The following is a 21,909-nucleotide window of genomic DNA, read 5'->3' on the forward strand; positions in this document are numbered from 1 at the left end:
TTTTTTTCTTGTGGAACCGGGGATTGAACTCAGGCCCTTGCACTTGCCAGTGAAGTGCTTATTTCACTGAGCCATCTCCCCAGCCCCTGGGTGTGATTTTAATTGGGTTGATGTGATTTGTAGTTCTATATGCTTTGGTTACCTGAATGCCAGATTTTTTCCCCATATTTGGGAAATTTTCTGCTATTACTTCTGCCCATATTCTTTTTATATCATTTGTATTGACTCCTTTCTCACTGATGTCTATTAGTCTTATGATGTTCATCTTTGCATCATCTGTAGATGTTGAATTATTTTTCCTACATCTTAAGATGTAGTTGTTTTTAAGACATCTTTTCTTACCTTTTCACTAACTGCAGTGGTGTCTTCAAGGTCTAAAAGTCTTTCACTTTCATTCAAATGGTTTTGCCAGTGTGTGATTGAGGTTTTAAAATCCTGTATATCTCTTTGAATCTGCTTCATGCGTTCTCTTTCTTTCCTGTATTGCTTATTCAAGGATTCCATCATTTTTCTATTCTCTATTTTTTAAATCAATGTCTTCTTTAAAAGCACTTAGTATGTCTTTCATTATAGTTATCCTTTCTTCTTTTACTTCAGAAATTATTTCTGATCTGATTTACTCTATACTTTTCTGTAGTTTTTGCTTTATTTCAGATGCTATTATTTCAGAGATTTCAGGTGTGCAATTTCCAAGATGCTATTGTCTCCTTGATTTGTCCTGGTAAGCTTGGGGCATGAGCATGCATTTTGTTCCTTTGTCATTTTGTATAATAACATTGTCTTCTGACCATTGGTGTAGAGCTTTGGTGCAGTTATTACCTTAACGCCAGGTCCAGATCTACCAAGTTCAAATTCATCCAGATGGGTGTGGCTTGGTCTGGCTGTTGTACTCCACATCTTCCTGCTGTGGCCGTTGGAAGTGAACCCACTCTGCCACTCTGGCAAGTTGTTCTGCTCTTGGATTATCTGGGTGGGTCTTGCCTCTACTGTCTCTGCAGGGAATTCTGCTGCAGAGTTCCACATGGGGCCTCTGGTGGAGGAAATTCCACACTCATGCCTGGCCTGGATGCTGGCTGGAATAAGGATCCAATGGGTGGGCAGGTGGTCCCACTTACAAACTGGACCTGGGCACTGGCTGGAATTAGGATCTGGAGGGCCTCAGGCTGTCCCACTCACACGTCAGGCCTGGGTGTTGACTGGAGTCAGGATCCAGAGGGCCTCTGGTTGCCCCACACACAAGCTGGGCCTGGGTGCTGGCTATAATGAGGATCCAGTGGGTCCCTGGCCGGTACCACTCACATTCTGGGCCTGGGTGCTGGCTGGGCATGTAGTTTGAGATGGGTAAGGAAAAGAGAGAAGGGCTGTGGGGAACCTGCAGAAGTCAATGCTCAGTACAAGTGTCTGAGTGTTCAAGTCCAAGCTTGTTAGGGCACATTCTGAGGAGTCTACAGAGTAGAGAAAACAGTTCAGAATTATGAAGGTGATAAAACTAGACTGGCAAGGTGGAACAAAACTGAAACATCATTCTTAATTCATATTACTCAGAAAGAGGGTGAGGGTTTTTAGAATAGAAAATATATAAAAAATGGATTTTCCTTAGCATATAGCTTCCTTTTCTGTCTTAATTTAATTTCACTGGGATATATTTTGAAGATTTCTTGACAAGTAGATATACTAGATGCTAAGGAAAGGCATATTATCAACAATAAATGAGCATCTGTTATACCTGAAAAGTGGTGTCATTGGCTACTGTCATCTAGTCAGGAGTTTGGGTTTTTTTTTAAGGGGGAAAAGGCTATAAGACTTCTTTGGACACTTGACTCTGGAAGGCAAATATAGTGTTTAGAAATTTCAACACTGTCTAGTTAGAAGCTGATGGCATGAGACCAATAATTCAAAAAGAGAAGGCACAAATGACTCTAAGAGACAGTTACATACCAATGACATCAAGTTAATTTAATTTGAAGATCAGACTATTTTGTGAAAAATCCTCACATCATCTTTTAGAGTCTGTATAAACATAGGAGAACTGTGCTTATCTTAGAAATTTGGCAGAAACAAAATGAGCCATCAGACAAAACCACCTTCACTTGTTATTTGTATCAAACACTTAAAAGGAAAGTGGTCAAAAGAATACTTAGAAGTGTGATGTAAGCGTATTGAAGTATGGGAGGAATTGCAGGATAGGTTTAGGAGCGTATTGTCTCATTAGTGCAGTCAAAAAGAACACCAAAATGGTCACTGAATTAATAAAAAGACTCAGTTTGTTTAAACTGTTTTGCTGATCTGGCTTTTCTGATACTGAAAAAACAAGAGTTAATTTTAAAAATTCTAGCAGAATGAGAATTGTTTTTATTGAAAATCCAAGACTTCAGGTAGGTAATTCAATAAACATAAACTTTCTATGTTTGTGTTGATTACTAATCCAAAACGGTGTCTGAAATTACTCACACTAACAGCAGCAGACATTTATTTGAGGAGTTTGCATCTATAACTCATGTTCTTATCTGCTTTTTTATGGTGATGATCATTTGAAAATGGGTCAAATCCAATTTACATGAGGTCAGTTTATCTGCTTCCCACTAATGAGAAAGGAAGGTTCACAAAGCTTTGCTCTAATGTGACTGTAGCAACGCATTGCTGAACAGTGGAAACAAATTCTGGGAATGGCAGTTCTGTGATATGATCCCTAAGGGTTCTAGGGAGCTTAGGCCTGTGTAGAAACACACACACACACACACACACACACACACACACACACACACACACAGAGTCTAATATAGGTCACAATGAATAAAAACTATGGGTATTAAGTCAAGTACAGGAGGAAAAGATTCAATCAGGGTAGCCAATACACATGTGATGCAGCAACTGCTGCCAATGCACTATAGCATACTGTCTCATTGCAATCCTTTCAGAAGTAGAAAGTGTATACTCAGGGCTGGGGAGATGGCTCAGTAGAATAAGTGCCTGCCTGGCAAGCGCGAGGGCCTGAGTTCAATCCCCGGTTCTACCAAAAGGAAAAAAAAAATTATATACTCTAAAATAATACCAGCACAGCAATAGCCCTTTATTGTCATTATAAAGTATTATTTACTGTATGTAGTTGTAGTATACTTTTATACAACTGGCAGTACAGGTTTAGTTACAGCAGGTTTATCTAGGACCATAAACATGTGGTCTGCTATGTTATGTGTTCTACTACAATATTGTCACAGCAATAAGGCCACCAGTTGATAGAAAACTTTCAGCTCCATAATTATTTTATGAGACCACTGCTGTATAAACACAGTGATGTTGGCTAAGAATTTGTAGTGCTTGAGCTCCTCTGTAATGCAATGGGGCACATGAGATGCAAATTTTGAACATGTAAGGTATTTACTGTAAGTTAAGTAAAAGGCCATCTGAGAACAGCGTATCGAGCAGGTCTCCATTTCTCTCAAACAAAGCATACATGGAGTGCACCTCTGCTGGTCAATTCAGTTACCACTAGTTATTGTACACATGAAATAGAACTCTTCCTGATGAGCTAAACACATTTTAAGTTTTATTTGATTGTAAATGATTATTTTAATTAAAAATATTTGAAACAGGTTGGGTATATAAACCCACTGCTTCTGCTGTATAGTTTATGAACTATAAATAAAGATCAAGTATTTTTAAAGACAATTTAGCATTTCAACTGAGATATGTTGTAAGTATAGAGTTCTCATGGATTTTGAAGGCTCGTGGTGAACAAAAAAGGATGTAAAAGTCTCAATGCTTATGCTGATTTCATTGAAATACTGATAGCTAGTACAATACAATCAACTACACAATTAAAATCAATTGATTAATTAAAATCAATCAATAAATTATTTAAATTAATATTCTATTTTTCCTACTTACAAAAACATTGTTAGTTGAAAATTTTAAAGTACATACATGCATTGATTTCTATTGGATAGCACTGGCTATCCATTTTATGGCATGGATGCTTGTGTTTGTGTTCCAAAACATGGAGCTGCTATGCTAACATTATGGTAAGAGTGAGTATGCTTTTATATTGAACCCTGTAAACAAACTCTTTGATTTCTAACGACATATAAAATATAGGTTGGTTTCAAGAGATCTTTGCAAATGCAGAATAATGGAGATGGAATATTTATTGAGGACTCTGATGATTTAAAACGTGTGATGGTATTTGCAGGGTTTAGGGGGGAAGTCCAGTATGCATTTGTTTAACCCTAGAAGTGTGACTATTCACATGACAGCTCTATTTGAGTCATAGACAATTGTGTCCTAGTAAGTGCTTAGTAACAGTCTTTGTGGAATTAAATGAAAGACCATGAGTTGGTACATTTCCAACTCCTGTGACATAAATATCCTCACCAAGACTGATTGTAAGCTAGAAAAAGGAAGCCAACATGAAATGAACCCAGTTCATCACTGACTGAAGAATTTTTTTTTTTTTTTTTTTTTTTGTGGAACCAGGGATTGAACTCAGGCCCTTGTGCTTGCCAGGGAAGCGCTTATTCCACTGAGCCATCTCCCGTGCCCCAGGAATGAATAATATTAACAAGGATCCATGTGAGTGCTCAAGTACAAAGACTAGGTAATCTACTGATGCTAAAACAAAAATGTTAAGATACAGCACTGCAGACTGAGCCCCAGGTACCTGACTTCATCCGATGAGTATGATCTACTATTAGCAGATTATATTTAGCTAGCCATCATTGAAATTATCAGCTTTTCCAGGTCTACAGACCTTATCATCAGTCTGTGTCACACCTACTGCTTTGACTTCATTGAGGAAAGAGTGAACTTGGCTCTTGAGTAAATGTGCCCTGGACTCAGAGGTAACATACGCTTAAATCCTGATTTTACCAAGTCTCAGCATACTCATCTCTAATAGAGAAATAATATTTTCCTCTTTTCACAGAAAAATTGTGATTAGGTGAAATAATTTTTTTCAAAGCATTTTACATGCACTGCATGTTTCTAATAACAGTTGATTATTATCATTATTGGTGTATTTTTGGTAGTTGTACAAACTAAACTATGTTTAATATCTCACGGGATAGATCAGAAGTATATCATTCAGTTATGTATCACGAAATAGAGGTCCACATAGGTGGTAAAGCAATTGGCAAATATGTTCCTGGGAAACAACAGTACACAGCACTCCATTCCTAGGTCAATCAGCGACATCACATGAAGATTCAAAGATGTGGAGATGCCCATCATAACGCAGTGTGTGCATCCCTTGGGTTAAGGCAGGGATGCTGCCTCTGTGCTTAGCTGTGCAGGCATGGCACATCTTTTTTGTTTCTCTATCAATCACAACCTCATTTTACTGAAAAAAGAACATGCTTTTATTATTTTGTTCAAATCATTTGGTTTTTGTATTGTGAATTTCTAGCACTGAAATGTTAAATACTTGAAATTCCAACAATAAGAGGCTTGGCTCGAAGCTATAATTTTTCCTGGAAGAGCTCAGAGAAGACAGCTTGGTTATATGAATCTGAGTCAAATGTTCAGTGCTATTCCTTGTATGCATGGTTATCCTGTTCAGAGAGCAACCATCTCAGTGAAGAGCATTCTGTTTACATTCAGAAGGACCACTTAGCGCTTTGCAATATCTCGCCTCAACAGTTAAGCCTGCAGTGGTCACTGGCTCACACAGGCTGTTTCTCTTGGTGCATTTGTAGATTCACAATGCTGATGTGATTCTCATGTGGAATAGAAAACTAGTTGCACAGTTGCTTATATGAATAGTGTGTTCCTTCTTGTATCTTACTTTATGCCATTGAATCAACCAAATTATTTTTCTGAAAAAGAATTTGAGAATAGAAATTTTTACTAGATTTCTATTTTCTCACTTTTTTCCACCAGTGATTTATTTTAATGTTCAAATCGGAAGGGGAAATAGAGAGCGGGAGGGGAGAAGGAAGGAAGGGAAAAGAAGAAAAATGAGAAAAAGAAAAATGAAAACAAAGCTTTTGAAAATAAGGAGGCAAAAGGGGTTGGAGGGAGGGTAGGGGTATGAGAAAAAAAATCAAGATATATTATGTGCAGGTACAGATTCCCTATGCTGGATGTTATCATTATGCATATCCAAAATGTGTTAATGAACTAAATAAAAATAAAATCTGATTTAAAAAACTATAAAAAAAAATGCTCAATAAGGTGAGTGTTCTTTAAGCAAGTTTGAAAATGCTGGCATTTCTTTCAAACTCTTAGAGGAAAATGTTTTTTGTTTCATCTAATGTCAGATGAGATTAATACTCTATGGGAGACAAGTTTGCAAGTTCTTAAGGAATAAAATCTTCAAACAAAATATTTATTATCTTGATGAGATATTATTCTGACAACAGTTAATATAACAAGTCCCAGTGTCCCAAATTCTTTTTATATCTTAGAGAAATACATATGTTCCTGGCTTCTTTGGCATTATAACAGAATTGCAAAGTTTCAAAGGGAGAGTTACTGATAATATATGGGGCAAAAAATTGTGAAGAGCTCTTGCTTTAACCAAGTCCAACATGGTAAAATTGATCTTTTTCTCCTTTCTTTTGTTTTCTTGTTTTCTCTTTTCCCCTTTTTCTCGTTCTCCTCTCCTCCTCCTCCTCTTCTTCCTCCTCCTCTTCTTCCTCCTCTTCCTCCTCCTCTTCTTCTTCCTCTTCCTCTTCCTCCTCCTCTTCCTCCTCCTCCTCCTTGTCTTTCTTTTTTCTATTTTAGGTAAACAAGTTGGGAAACCCACGAGTGAGGCCATGTGATCTCCTGAGACCAGCATTACCAAAGAAGTTGGCGATCTCATTCCCTGCTGCCAACCCAGCACCGCTCAATTTGGTGACTAGGGTGGCTATTTCAGTAGGCCTCAGGTTCCTGCCTGAAGACCATTCCATAATCTTGTGCTAAGCCAAATGTTGTATGTGTTGTGAAAAAGTTGTCATTAACTAAGGGCTACTGCATCCTGATGCTACTTGACTCCTTGTCATTCTGTTCTTTCAGCTGTCACCATAGGAGGTCAGTAGCTGTGTCTCAGTTCCTATCTTTTTTCTTTTTGGTGGAACCAGAGATTGAACTCAGACCCTTGCCCTTGACAGGGAAGTGCTTATTCTACTGAGCCATCTCCCTGGCCCCTCAGTTCCTATCTTATCCTCAACAACTAGTTTTAAGTTTGTAGTAGAGGAGATGCCTACAAAAAAACATGCCAGGGAGTAGATATGCCAGGTAGCGTATTATTTCACTTGGCCTTCACACAGACATTGTGAGAGGAAAGTCTCATGTTAAAATGAGAGAGTGTAAATTTAGAGGTGTTTAGAGAGATCCAGTAGATCTCTCAAACTCACACAGAAGATATTTCTGGGCACAGTTTGAAACTGTACTTGATATCTCCAAGGCCTATTTATGTTCACTAGCAAGCTAGGCAGACAAAGCACTTGATTAGGGTATTAGCGTATCCAGGAAGAAAACTAGGACAAGACAAGAAGAAAGGGTCAAATGGAAATTTGAATTATAGAGGGAGGAAAACACTGTGATATTTCTAGGGTTCAAGGCCTGTCAAGGAGAGCGGTAATTCATGAATGCTGACACGAGAACTCACTAATGCTGATGCAGCAGTTTCTTCAAGAATTGTACTGCTCGTGGAATATAATATTTATCTCCTAATATCACCTCAGTGTCTCCAGGAAGACCTGGTCTACTTTTGGCTACACTATTTAGGAGCCATGCAGTGTGCGCTGTCATGGCACAGGAGCAGCACATGGCCTCCTTCATTAAGCCTACAGGTAAAAACAGAAAGGAGTGCATTTGGCCAGGATACCTAGCTGCTAGACAGATGGTGGGCACGGGTAGATCAACATTGCGTCTCATCCCTAGGAAACTTACAAAGCACCATTTTATTCTTTGTTTTCACAGGAGATGTGATAGCTTGTGTTTGGACAACTCATTGTTAATAAAGTCAGTAGAAAATACTCTCAAGAATAGTACTGTCTAATAAGAACACAACTCATAAATTCCAGCCAAATGTAAAACTTTAAATTTTTTGTAATAATGTTAAAAATTAATGAATTTAATTGATTTTTAACAAGATTTTAAAAATATTTCATTACACAATCATGTAAAATGTATTAGTGAGGTATTTTGTACTTTTTTCATTCCATGTCTTTGAACCTGGTATATTTTGTACACTTTGAGCTTATCTCGCTTGGGACTAGCCCCACTTCAAGTGCTCAATACCCCTCTGTTTCTAGTGGTTACTGTGCAACTCTGGAAGGCTGTAGGCTCATGCAGCCTGCTCCTTGGCTGGTGCACAGTGCACCTGTGCTTAGTATGACTTAGGAGGCAGGCCAAACTGCTAATAGGAGACCTTTAAACAGTTATGTTGTAAGGGCTAATAGTTTCTTAGTGTCCTGAAAGACATAGTCTTGGAACTGAAGAAAGAAGCATAGTGTTTCACATTTCTAAACATCTCATTTTGTGCATAATTACTAAGCATTGCACTCTAAACACAATTAAATTATAAGCCTTTTGTTTGTGGCACCAAGCTCTGAAGTGTAGGGCCAGATCTACTGAAGACACAGTAGGTGGAATATTTCCTACCCCCATCCTTGTCTTCCTTGCCTTCAAAACAAAGTGCAAAGTGCTTGGAGCATATCAATACATCACAGCCTTGCCTGCATATCAGAATGACATGGGAAAATTTAACAAGTGCCCTGGCATTAGTATCGACAAATAGAATATCTGTGGTAGACCTGAGTATTGATCATTAAACACCGGTTATCTAAAGCCAGATATGGTGGCACATGAAATCAGTGAGCCACAGATACAGTTACTTCAGTAAATGACAATATTTCAAAGTGCTGCCGTTGACCCTGGGTAGGTGCCATGTAGAGTTGCCCTGAATGCTGCCGTGAAAGGACTGTGCAGGTATAACTCGTTATAATGAAGATATGGTCCTGTATTATGTGGATAAGCCAATGGAATTATTAACCTATAAAAGCAGAATAAAAAGTCTGCTGGTGAGAGTACAGTGGGAAAGTCAATGAGATTAGAAATTCGAGAGGAACTTGCTCTGTCTTTCCTTCAGGGATCACAGAGCAAGCGTGAAGGGCAGTGCAGACAGCGTTTGGGAGCACAGCCTGGCTCCTAGCCCACAGGCTGCAGGGAAATGGGCAACATGGTCCTACAGTGGCAAACAAGCACACTTGGCCAACAACAGGAAAGACCTTGGAAGCAGAAGCCTGCAGAAGGTAATACAACCCTTGTGACACTTGGGTTTTATTTTTGTGAACTCTAAGCAGAGAAGTAAAATTAAGCCACACTATGCTCAGACCTCTCATCTATAAAACTGTAAAATAATAAATGAATGATGTTTTAAACCATTAGATTTGTGGTAATTTGTTATGAAAACAATAGAAAAGTAAGTTTCTAAAAGTCTACAAGAGAGACTGAGGTTGACTTCCTAAACATTAATGGGGAAGATAACAACTCAGTCACTACAGTAACATGTCCAATGTCTAATGTCCATGTAAAGAGCTCTTTCCTCATTTTGTTAATTTTGAGACAGGCTCTTATTAAGTTGTTAAATTCCCCAGGCTGGGTTCAAATTTTCAGTTCTCCTGTATCAGCCTCCCATAATGCTGAGATTACCATGTGTACCTCTCCACCTCACTGGAGAGGGATTTTTAAGCACTACATATAAATTCAGATCCAGGAGCTTTAGTGATAAGTTAGTACAATCAAATGATAATAATGGGCAAGGGATACTGAAAAAATATTTCATAGCTTTTTCTCTTTCAGCTACTTTGACCTGCAAACAAGAATGCCCCCCCCCCACTGAAAGAGGTTCAATAATCTCTGATTTGTAGCCAGCTTGATGATGCTGTCCCTTGAAGTCATCCACTTCCCTGCATTTTAACTCTAGAGTTGCCAAATGATATTCTGACTCTTATCTTACATTCTACATACACCCTCTTTCTGGAAAACTAACATAGTGATCAGCTGAGATAAAGTTGTGCAACAGTGCAGTGGAAAATTAAAAAAAAAACATATTGGCATTCTGGTGAACTGATTCACCTTCTGAGTTGAGCTAGTATAAAGCAGGCCTGTGGATTTGATTTTGATAAAATGAGATTTGAATATGTGAATGGATCTGAGATGATTCCAAAGAAAGTGTGAAAACCTGAAAGATGCTTCCTTTATCAGTTTGTTGGCTTTACCTTTCATTTTGACTCCAAGCTAATTAAAATAAATTTTGATTCAGATAATACATGAATAGGAAGATAAATCAAAATCAAAGTGAAAGCCTCGCGTAAAAAAAATGCAATAACATGGAGACTGTATTAGGGCCAATCTATCTCTGTAGCATGTCCTTGCAAATACTGGTACAGGAGGGTTTTTCAGTCCTCCTGAATTGAATGCTTAGCTCCCACAGGCTTACACTTACTTTCTTGGGTGCCCATCATGCCATAACTCAGGAAACTGTCATTGAATGACTTGGGCAGACTTCATCTAAATCAAATGGCTGGTGGAAGAGAATTCAAAGCAATAGGCTGAACCAAGCCCTGAGTCACAGAGACTGTCTACCTACCAGGACGTCAAACAGACCAACAGACAAAAAGCATTTTTTTTCTTATAATCATCTGAGTGAAATCTGTTATTTCACAATTTGTAGAACAGAAATAAAACATCTCTCTTTCTCATTGAAAAATGGATAAAGTAAAATTTTGCATTTCAACCACTTGTGACCATGTTAAAATTAAACCCGTATGTTTAAAATGAGGAAGAAATGCTAGGTGAAATCTGCAGGGGGGCAGTTTACACAGCATCGGCATCTAGATTCTATAGAGACACAAGGGGCTTCAGGCGCTGAGATATGTCTGGAAGCTCCGGGGCACCAAAAACAACTGATCAGGATGAACTTGGCATTGTCTACCTCCCTCTGGTCCTGTAAAGACGAACAAGTGGATTCGTGTCCTTTAGTTCTCATCTCACTCAATGAAATCAGCATTTACCCAGTTACTTGATCTAGACACTGGTTATTCCATCTCCTCTTACATCTAATTCATCATCATAAGAGGTGATTCCTTTTCAGGATTTTCTCTGGACCATAGTGCCTTCTCCTCCTCCTCCAATTTTAGCCCACTAGCTCCTCTTTTCTTCAGAACTTCCACAGCCTCCCTCATGGTGTGTCTTCCTTTAGGTTAAAGGCTACTGCTTCAAGATAATTTTCAAATCTACCTGGCCTTCAAAATCACATTCAGACATCACTGCCTTCCAGAAGGCATCTTCCCTCCTCCTCACCCGCCATGTCCCTCTTTCTCTCTCTGAGACTCAGCTGTTCATTGCTCTATGTCTGCAATGATTTTTGCAACTTTTAGTATAATGCATGTCACATGTGAAAGTCTCCAGAGATGGAACTGCTTGTGGCATACATAAGTTTCTGTTTTACTGTCTGCAAGAGTCAGAGGGCAAAATCTGCACACTCTACCTACCATCATCCCACTTGATGCCTCCCCACCAAGATGCCTGGAAGTATTTGAGCAGATGTGTGTTCCTTATATGTTGGGTGGGTTTTGCTGAAAGTTAAAAATGGAGACCAGAGGCTCTAGATGATATTCCTGAGAATATCCAGACACACATACACCTGTAGTTTCTGAATCTGCAGAAGACAGTTAAAGAACAAAGGGTAGTTTGAGGGTTAGAGGACAGACCCAGGACTGAACTGTAGCCAGAGTGTAATGTGAGGGTGGCAGGTATGTGAGCTAGAGATTCCTCAAAGGTAAGAAAGGTAACAGTAAGGTACTAATTGGCTACTGTCCCTGCTCCTCCAGCTGTGGCAGAATCCGCAACCAGGTCAGCCTTTTTCCTTGGCACCTACCTTCCACTCCCATAGAGTTACCACCCAGTCTTTACTCTGTTTTTAAAGAAAGGATAACAGAAGAGAAACCCTCAAAAAAGTCCAAAGAGGAAAAGAGAAATTGACAAGGTACACTGAGACTTTCTTTTTCCTTTTATTATCAGCACAGGATAGAAGTTCAATCACAGCTTTTTCCTTTTGAAAAATGTTTCCCTTGTTTATTAGTGTAGAGTTTTTAATGAATAACTGGTATGAAAACAAATGGGATAGCTAATTTCCCTATGAATCAGAAGGGCTACAAGCCTAAGCAGGCTGGTGGGGACCAGGCTTGGGGAGGGGAAAAAGAGGTAGGATTCTAGAGAGGGAAGGGAGACAGAGGAGGAAGAATCACAGCCACAGAGACCTTGGAGGCTGAGGCCCCCAGGGTCACTTCAGTCTAATGGTCCCACAGTCTGTAGATGAGATGGAGGTAAACACAGGCCAGAGGGGTGAAGGGTTACACATTAGACTGCACAGTACATTATAGCCAAGCAGCTCTGGTCCAACAGACTTTTTAATTATTCTAGGTTGTTTTCAAACTGCCACTGTGGCTATTTTCAAGAATCACTTCAAGGAGCAACAAGATGTACTCACTTAGTCTCAGACATGCCATCACACATATTATTGTTATAGTTAGGCATTTGGCACAATCATAACAAATGGGCACATGAGACTCCGAGCTTCTGGCCTGCCCAGCCACTGGCCACTGCCCTATCCACCTTCAGGAGGGCTGAGTGCCCCGTGACACTTTCTTTGAAGTAAAGTAAGAGTCTGGATGACTCCAGGAAAAGAGTTTGCATACAACAGCCCTCCCACCCAGACCAAGCTGGGCCTAATTCTGAAAATAACCCTGCTAGAACTTTGCAAAAATCTTTTGTCATTGTGACAGATGGAGATGTTCATATTTAGCAGATCTGCAGCTCACCTTGCAAATCCCATAGAGAAATGAGAAATTCTCAGAAAGAGCCATCTATACCTGTATGATCTGTTTTGACTTTTTATCTGTCTTTCTCTTTTCATTTTCTACCATTTTTCCAAAACTCTCCATTCCTCTGTTCATATTTTCTTGGAAGGTTCTAGGGCTTCCCAGGTCTCATCTCATTGCTTGTCCTCTTGCTCCCTTGCCCACCTTTGCTACTCATTTTCTCGAGCCTCAGCTCAAAGGGTATTTAACCTAGAAGCATCTTAACAATCCTCATCCCCTATCAGGTGAAGTCTGGTCTCTCTCCTCTTACTTCCATTATAGTTTAGACAAAGCTCTCCTGCAGCACTATAAGGAATCAGTAGGTTTCTCTTCTCTGTTTGGAACATCATCTTGCTGTCCACCACACCTAGTACAGTGCCTAGTACTCCCAGTTTTAAGTGAATTATTGATAGAATGAGCACTCTGGGGCAGTGTTTTAAAGCAGGTGTTTGGAGTGAATGCAGTGGACTCTTCTGTTGAGAGTGGACCTAAAGGCTTCACAGGGAGACAGAGTGAGTGGTGCTGTCCATCATATCAGGCAAGGTGGGCTGCTTTGATCAGGCATACAGTAAGAAACCCAATAGAGCAAAGAGGCACAGCTAGAAGAATAAGAGGACAAAGTCATGTTTTCCTTTTCTTCAAAGTTTTGACCATCCTTCAGAATTTAGGAACCTTGGAAGGAGGTACAGCACACACATGCAATTGTGGTGTCAGTTTTTTTTTTTTTTATAGACTTTTGTAAATGTAAACTGACTGCTGAGCAGAACAGAATTAAAACTCTGAAGTGCTTCCTGACTCCAAATTATACTCCATGTCGACTTTATAGAAATGTAACTACTACAGAAATGCTGAGAACAGTAGTCCTGCCTTCAAAGATTAGACTTTGGAAAAGCAAATTACATTTTGATGGTGATCAGAAAAGAAGGAAGTCAAAGGCCTTTCTTAATAAGAAAATTTTAAAAACTCCAGCACTAGAAAGACCATTATTACCTAGAGAAGTAAAGAGAAAACAAAGATAGTCAGGTAACAAAAGGGAAAATAAGGTTGGAGGAGAAAAAAAATGTCAAATCCAAGCTAGTTAGAAAATTTATACCTAAAATTAAAAAGCAGGTAAGTATATTTGGGGCAGAATAAATAATCGGCATTTTTGGTCAAAGTTAACAATAAATAAAGGAAGAGAATACTAACCAATAATCCTGCAGGTATTCGTGAAATAGAGGCTGGATTTTCACTTTTATTTTGCCCCAATCTTGATTTCCTCCAGGCTTATATCAGAACTTTTCTAATTTTCTTCTTTTCATCCAGCCATGTATCAAGAATTGGAATGCACTGATTTGATAAAATCTACCTCAGAGAGTAAGATTGAAAGTGGAACTCTATGAACTGTCACTATTGGCAATTTGCTCTCTTAGTCTCTAACATCTAGGCTGATACTTTGATATAACCTTTGAAAAAGCTCCTAAGCCAATCACATTCTCTCTCTCTCTCGCCTTCTCCCTCTCCCTCTCCCTCTCCCTCCCCCGTCTGTCTGTCTGTCTGTCTGTCTGTCTGTCTCTCTCTCTCTCTCTCTCTCTCTCTCTCTCTCTCTCTCTCTCTCTCTCTCACACACACACACACACACACACACAAATACACACAAGCACCTGGCAGATTAAGTCACATCAGACCATTGCCTCACATAACAAATCTCCTTGATCTTTGCCCAGTGTTTCTTTGAGTACTGCCAGCTGAAGTGAAGGACAGGCCTGGGCCGGTGTCTCACGAATCCTATTATAACTGCAGCTGCCAGGTCCACTGAGCAGAGCAATGAGCCTTATAACTCAACAAAAGCATCTAGAGAGATTGAAGACAGAGATTTGGTTATCTAATCTAATCATGTGGCAAGAAAAGAAGCAGAAGTGTCTCAAAAGGGTCTGTTCACTTGTTTCTTGCTAAAGTGTCTCAGTGGTCTGCAGTATAGAAAATTTAATATTTTTAAAATAAAAGATAAGTGGGTGAATACATTCCAAGAATGCCAGTATCTGTTGGAAACTCTAGCACATTTAATTTTACTGCAAACATTTAACCATTTTTCTATCAGTGTTGCTAAGGCGGTAGCCAGAAAACCTTTCCTATTTCCTACATCTTAATGATTTTGAGCCTTTTCTCAACTCAGCAAAGTCCTAGTCAACCCAGGTTATTTTGGTTAAATGAGACGGCGGCCACAACACTTAGATAATGAGATTTTTGTTTATTTTAAATTACCTTGTACTAGTTCTCAGAAAAAAACATAAGTCAAACTGAAGTTTCAAAAATATTAAATACATAATCAATTTCATAGAGCAATACAAAAAGTAAAAGGACTGTTCTCGCTTGGCCCTTTTGCCACTGTGTTTGTAGCTAGTCACATGGTTAGAGCAAGTGTGTTGTTTTGCCTCAACTGCGGACTGAGTTGTTTCTGTAACTGCAGGAATATATGACTAACACTCATATCTGTGACCAACAATCCTAAACACACTATGAACACAAAAATATTCATGACAGCACACAAAATTTGTGGCTGCTGCTAGAATTAGTAAGGCATTTTTCTGAATACAAGACTGCATCTGCCTGGCTAGCTTCTTTATGTTTGTATATGGTGGGCCATTCTGTGACATTCAATAGATACAAATCCTCTTAACATAAGAAACTCTCACAGGAGAAAACTCACTTCAATGGTTTAGTCAATCATGACATAATGCGAAAATTTCACTGATTCTGAGTTGTGGTTAATTTGTTTTGAAATTACGGTATAAGTGTATAGAAACTACCTGCCTATGAGATACCACAAAAGCATATTTCCAGGAGTCCACAAATACCTGGTCTCTACAGAACTCAGTGCAAAGAAAAACCAGATGAATGGTCTGAAGATCTCATCTGCATTCTCTGCCTGTCCATCTTATTTCCATGCTTCATCTCTGGCATCCTACGAGGCCGTTCCTTTTCCTCTACCCCCTTTACTGGTGCTGCCCACATCTGTCCGAGAAGTACTCTCCTAACCCCAGATGAGACTGGATGAAATCCATCATCCACACGCACACGCAGATGGGAAACACAGCTACTGTCATGACATCCTGCTGCATGAAACACTTAAATGACTTTCCGTGTTTGTTAGCTTAATACCATGATTCCTAACTAAAATTTACCAGTTGCCCCTAATATTCACTCTGTCTACTTTAAATTAGCATGTGAATCAATAAAAGACGATATTTCAGTCACCAGTGGATGTTGATGGACTGGGTCACCCATCACTCAAATGAGGGGATCTAGACCTGCCAGCAATTCTGTAACTCATTACCATGTTAGATGCCACCAGGAAATGAAGGTTTATACACAAGCAGAAAACCAACAAGCTAGTGGTATCAGACACCCTAGATCTCTAAGGTGTATCTTCATAAAGATTATTTTCACAGGGTCAGATGTAAAAGTAAGAAACAATGAAAACTTTTGTAAAGACATAACCTGGGGCTGGAGATACAGTTCTGTGTGGCAAGTGCAAGATCATGAGTCTGATATCTGGTAAAAAAAAAAGGATGTTACTTGAAACATTACTCTTAATTCCCATAAAGAAAGAAAATCTACTCATATGCATAATTTGATATGGCTTGTTATGAGTCCTAAGAAATACCTGTTTCTTTTCCAAAAGAGAAATGAATTCTATTCCTGTGCTGAAACCAGAAATAAATGGAAACAATCGAAGTTATAGTTTTTATTAAGAGCATTACTCTGGCCCACAGGAATAAGAGTCAGATAGAAATACTGGTTTGGTTTAGTAAAACTCTGTCACACTAGATTCCCAAAGCTCAAGTTAGTCAGGTTTTAGCAAATAAGCACAGTGGTTCTACTAAGAGAATAATAAAGTGAAACACTAACAAAAGGAACCTGGGCTATATCATTCCTGTATCCACTTTCTACAGCCAACTGTGTACTGAACAGTGTACTCGAGATGTTGTGAGACAAAGATGAGGCATTCTGCTTCAACAGAATTTTAATCACATGCATTCATATTTGCATGAGGAGATGAGCTAAACCAACAGTGAGAGCACACAGTGCTTCTTTGCAAAAAGATCACTTTCCACAGAGCCAGTGTAGATATTTTTCTGACTGTAAATGCATAACGCATGCTTACGTAGACATTTAGCAAATATGCATATATTATAAAACAAATTATGGATTGTTTTCAAATACAATTTCTAAAGAAAATGAAACACAGATTCCACATAAAAAGTTATCACTTTTTGGTTTCTGATTTTTGTCCCATTAACAGTCTCTTACATATTTGTCATTTTTTTTTTCTTCTAGGAAATGGTGTTTTTAGCAATTCCTTGTTGATTCAGGTGAAATCTACCTGGTTGAACAAATATTAACTGATTACATTGAGAATGAACTTCTGATACCAAAGGCTGATTAATGTTGATAGAAAGTGCTTGCAATTAGATGCTGGGTAACCTGGGCAAATCCGACCAGCTTGAAATTACAAGAGAGAGCACAGGGGTTTGCAGACATTGTGAAAGAATCCCTGAAGGACCTACAATGAGAATGAGAACAAAAAGGAGGGAAAGAGGGAGGGAGGGAGGGAGGGAGGGAAGGACAGGCAGAGGAAGAGCAAGGTGAGAGGGAGAAGGGAGAGAGAACATGATTGGACATAGGAGCAAAGATGTGTTATCTAGTAGAAAATCACCTTTACATGGAGTTATCTGGAAGCACTCTCTTATTGATCAAAGAAGTATAATATCCTTCCAATAATCTCAAGGCAAAAAAAAAATGAGGCTTTAAACCTTATTTTGTTTTAAATAAAATTTAATAGTGGGATAAATTAATATTCCATTTTATGCCTTTTAGTGACCATTAAGAACAGTGCTTTTGCAGCTGTGAGTTGCAACCTAACCTTAGACTGTGAAATCAAATAGGTGGATCATAACTGGCTTTGCTGTATTTTTTTATTTGAAGGTTTTAGATACATGTATATGTCTATGTAGATGTTCTCTAATAATCTGACAGCCAAACAATGTATAGGTCACTGATAAAGGCTGCTTCTAGCTTTTTGATATGATAAATGGTGTAATGATAAGCATCTCTCGGGAGAGAAGGAAAGACTTCTTTCTGTATTTCCATTTATTGTTTAGTGGTTGGTTCCCAGAAGCAATGTTGCTGAACAGACTGTAGAATATCTACAAAATTATTTTCACTGCTTTCACCAAATTGCTTTCTAACTGTCCTAATGTAGACTCAGACCAGACCAGCAGAACAATTCAGTTATAATGTTATGGTTGTTAGAAAAATATTTTTCCCCCCATCACTATTGGTAATTTAATGAATAAAATGATTTGCTGTTTTAATTTACAATTATTTGAAAATTAGTGGGGCTCAATCCTTTTGATGCTTTTTTTGGGGGTGGAACTGGGGATTGAACTCAGGTCCTTGCGCTTGCCACGGAAGCGCTTATTCCACTGAGCCATCTCCCTGGCCCCTGATGCATTTTTTTATATTTAGGGAAGGGTTTACAGGGTGTTTGGGGTTTCACTACTGCACCAGACTCAGTGATCCTCCTGTTTACAGCCTCCCAAGAGCTAGGATTACAGGCACACACCACCACAGTCAGTCTAAATTGCTGTCTCAATTGCCATCTCAGCATGCTCCAGGGGCGGGGCTAGCACAGCAGGCTAGGGGATCAAACCCCCAGCCCCTATGTCTGCTTACAGGTGATTTAATATGCTGAGCTATTTGGTCAGTCCTTTCTCTGAAGCATTTGTGAACTGTGTAGGTATTTCTTCCCACTTCTGCTGCACTCTCTTCTTTCCTAGAGTTTCTAACTTTTTGCTTTCTACTTATTATACATACATTTAAATGAAAAAATACCACATTCATTCTCTAGAGATGGAGGAATAGCAGGGAGAGAAAATGGGGAAGAATATTTAATCATTTTAGTTTCCCTGGCTGACATCAGAGTGACTTTAGGCCTTTATCTTTCTCTTGATTTTTGAGAACAGCTGCCTAAAATGATAGGTTAATCTTAAATAAGTTTAAAGCAACCAGTGCCAGAGTTGTTAGCCAACGTGGCATTGCAAGTTATACTTTGAACTTTTTCCTCTGTGCCAACCATTTCAACAGTAGGTTTATTTTACTTTTTAATATTAAGACAGTAGAATAAAAGTTTTGAAACAGCAGTTACAAGTCATAGAGGGTAGACTAATAAGTTCCAAAATATGTCTGACAGCAATAATAGAAGGAAATAATTGAATTCAACTGCGAAGAAACAAAAAAGTTATTACTGATAATTTTAGAAACTTAGGGAATGTATTATAGTTCTAAAATGAAATCATACAATAATTACTATGGAGTATAGGTAAGGAGTACATTTATTATAACACATAGGAATATAGAAAAAAAACTTGAAAAGGTATTTTAAATAAGAGAGAAGTAACCTACTAAACACTCAGAGTGGTAGAATATTTTTCTTTAGTAACAGCAGATGCCAGAAATGAAAACTTTTATTTGAAGTGTTAGAGGAATTTGGCCTTAACTCAGAATTTGATACCTGACTAAACTATCACTAAAGCCTAAATTAACAGGTTCACTCCTTTAAGACTTTCATTTAAATAATGAGCAAATTTTTAAAAAAAATAGAAGCCAAGAATTCTCTTATTGGTAAAATTTCCTCTGGTTAAAAGAAATAAACAAACAAAAAATCATTTAACTGCTCCAATAATTATCAATTATCTCTGAAATTATTGATCCAAATTCTCTCTCTCTCTCTCTCTCTCTCTCTCTCTCTCTCTCTCTCTCTCGTCTTTTTTTGTTTGTTGGACACAGATGTTCACTTTGCTGCCCAGGCTGGCCTTGAACTTGTGGTGATCCTCCTACCTCAGCTTCCCAAGTGTTAGAATTGTAGGTCTTTCACCACCAATTTCAGCTTTGATCGAATTTCCATCTATTCAAATATTGTTGAAACATTGTTTCTAATCCTTTCTCCAATTCATAATTTTCCATTTAAAAAAACACTCAAACTAAAGCTTCATCTCCACCACTCCAGTGCATAGCTTTTGCTGTGTCACCAGTCTTTCCCAAACTGCTAACTGTAGCAGTTAATTTTTAATCATCTTATTTGATTTATCAACAATTGCCACAGCGGGTTATTTCCCCCTCTTTGAAATTTTATATACTGTATACCATTCTCCATTAATCCACTTCACTGCGCACTATTGTAGTCTGTTTCTCTGTGTCCTGTTCAGTTTTCTAACCACTTACTACTTAAGTACCTACAGAAATCCTCCTATTCCTATTTTCTCTAGGCACACATTCTTCTCAGGGGGCTAGAGTATCACGATGATAATACCATGTATAAAATGACGTTCAAATCAATGCTCCATTCCAGACTCTTTCCTTGAATGAAGGGTCCATTTACTGAATTGACTAAATTTATTACATAATAATTTCCTTCGGTCTTTGATAGGGTTTCTCAACTATTTCAATTTTTTTTTTTTTTCTAATGAATGTAGGACAGGCTCTACAGGGTGTACAGGGTCTCACTACATAGATCAGACTCGTAGTGATTCTCCTGTTTTCTGCCTCCCAAGCGTTGGGATTACAGGTGCGCGCCACCACGCCCAGTCTCAATCGCAGGCTCAGCGAGCCCCGAGGGCGGGGCCGGCAGGGCACACCGGGGATCAAACCTTGGCCACTGCTTTTTGCGGAAGCAGGTGCTTTAGTCTGCTGAGCTTTCTGGCTGGCCCTCAAATGTATCAATTCTTCAGCAAACTTTTGATTTTATTCGCCTAATCTCCTCTCTTTAGAGACTTGGGCATTTCAGGGAAGTCTACTTTCATCCCTTTGTATTCTCAGATCTTTCCTCCACGCTTGCTCAGGTCTCAGAACTGACGTTCTACCAACCAGTCCTCTCAGATGCATCTGCAAATTGTACACAGCTTGCAATTGATTCTTCCCATCTCTCTTCATCTCCCTCATGCAAGCCAACACTGTTTCTCATTTGTATAATGAGTTTCTTCATCTTGCCTACCTTTTCTAATCTTGAATCTTCTGGTTCCCGGTGCCCAGACAGCTCTTACTAAAATAAGAATGGCGCGTTTCCTTTTCAGCATTCTGATACAGCCTCCTGCCTCACTCCCATCGCACGCCATGTGCCTAGAGGGGTCTGACCGTCCTCTCATGCTCCCCACTTCCGGTCTCTGCCTCCATCTACCCCACACTCTTTGTGTTCTTCCTGTAGCCACAAAACTAGCCTCTTTGCTGTTTTTTGAAAAGTGCTGTTTCCACTGCCTGGAATACCTTTTTCAAAGACTCCTTCTAGTATTTATTCACATGTTATTTTAACCATGACAATGTAGATAAGCCACAAACTTTATACTATTTATATTTCTTCCGGGGCCCACGAAGATGGCTCAGTGGAATAAGTGCTTCCCTGAGCAAGCACAAAAACCTGAGTTTAATCCCCGGTTCTGCTAAGAAAATAAAATAAAATATATATATTTCCTTGAAGGATTTATCTCTATTTGATATAGTATATATTTACTTTCTTACTTTTTCACTTTTTCTTCCCTCATCTAGCAATTCTGTGAATTCAAAGAATTTGTCTATTTTACTCACTGCCATGTTCCCAAGCACCTACAAAGAATAGAAGGCCAAGTTGCACAAATCCTTGTGCAACAAGGATTTGTTAGGTGTGTAAATATGTAGTGTTAGGAAAAACGGCAAAAGGTGTTGGCTAATTCTAAATATTGTTTCTAAGAACAACATGGACCACATTTCCAGTTGATCAAAATAAATATAAATAAGTTCTAGGCAATAGAAATAAGGAGACTAGTAGAGAGTGTCTCAAAGGACAGTTAACATGCATTACACTCTGCAAAATCTGTGAAGTGAGCACACGGCGCTGATGGGTGTGCAAAGTGGGCTGAGGGTGCAGAGGCCGCGCTGGAGGCGGAGGCTTGTTAGGTGCTCTCAGCCTTCTGTGGCCCTCAGAGTCAGCTGGGGGCGGGGCGGGGCTACCAGAGAGACCAGGGGAGTCCCCACCGAGCCAGCGCCT

The 21,909-nt window shown here is 39.0% G+C and overlaps 1 protein-coding gene across 4 annotated transcripts in view; it reads right to left on the bottom strand.

The window, feature by feature from the left end:
* The window catches only part of Ghr (growth hormone receptor), a 283,568-nt gene that overhangs the window by 167,712 nt on the left and 93,947 nt on the right, over window positions 1-21,909 (bottom strand). The window contains exon 1 of one of the 4 annotated variants that reach the window (XM_023701877.1): window positions 14,037-14,247. The exons of the other annotated variants lie outside the window; for them this stretch is intronic. The gene's annotated coding sequence lies outside the window, so the exon portion shown is untranslated. Of the gene's footprint in view, window positions 1-14,036; window positions 14,248-21,909 lie in introns of those variants that run through there. 4 annotated transcript variants of the gene reach the window in all.

The sequence above is a fragment of the Octodon degus genome, unplaced genomic scaffold, assembly GCF_000260255.1.
Source record: "Octodon degus isolate 3935 unplaced genomic scaffold, OctDeg1.0 scaffold00142, whole genome shotgun sequence".
NCBI classification, from domain to species: Eukaryota; Metazoa; Chordata; class Mammalia; order Rodentia; family Octodontidae; genus Octodon; species Octodon degus.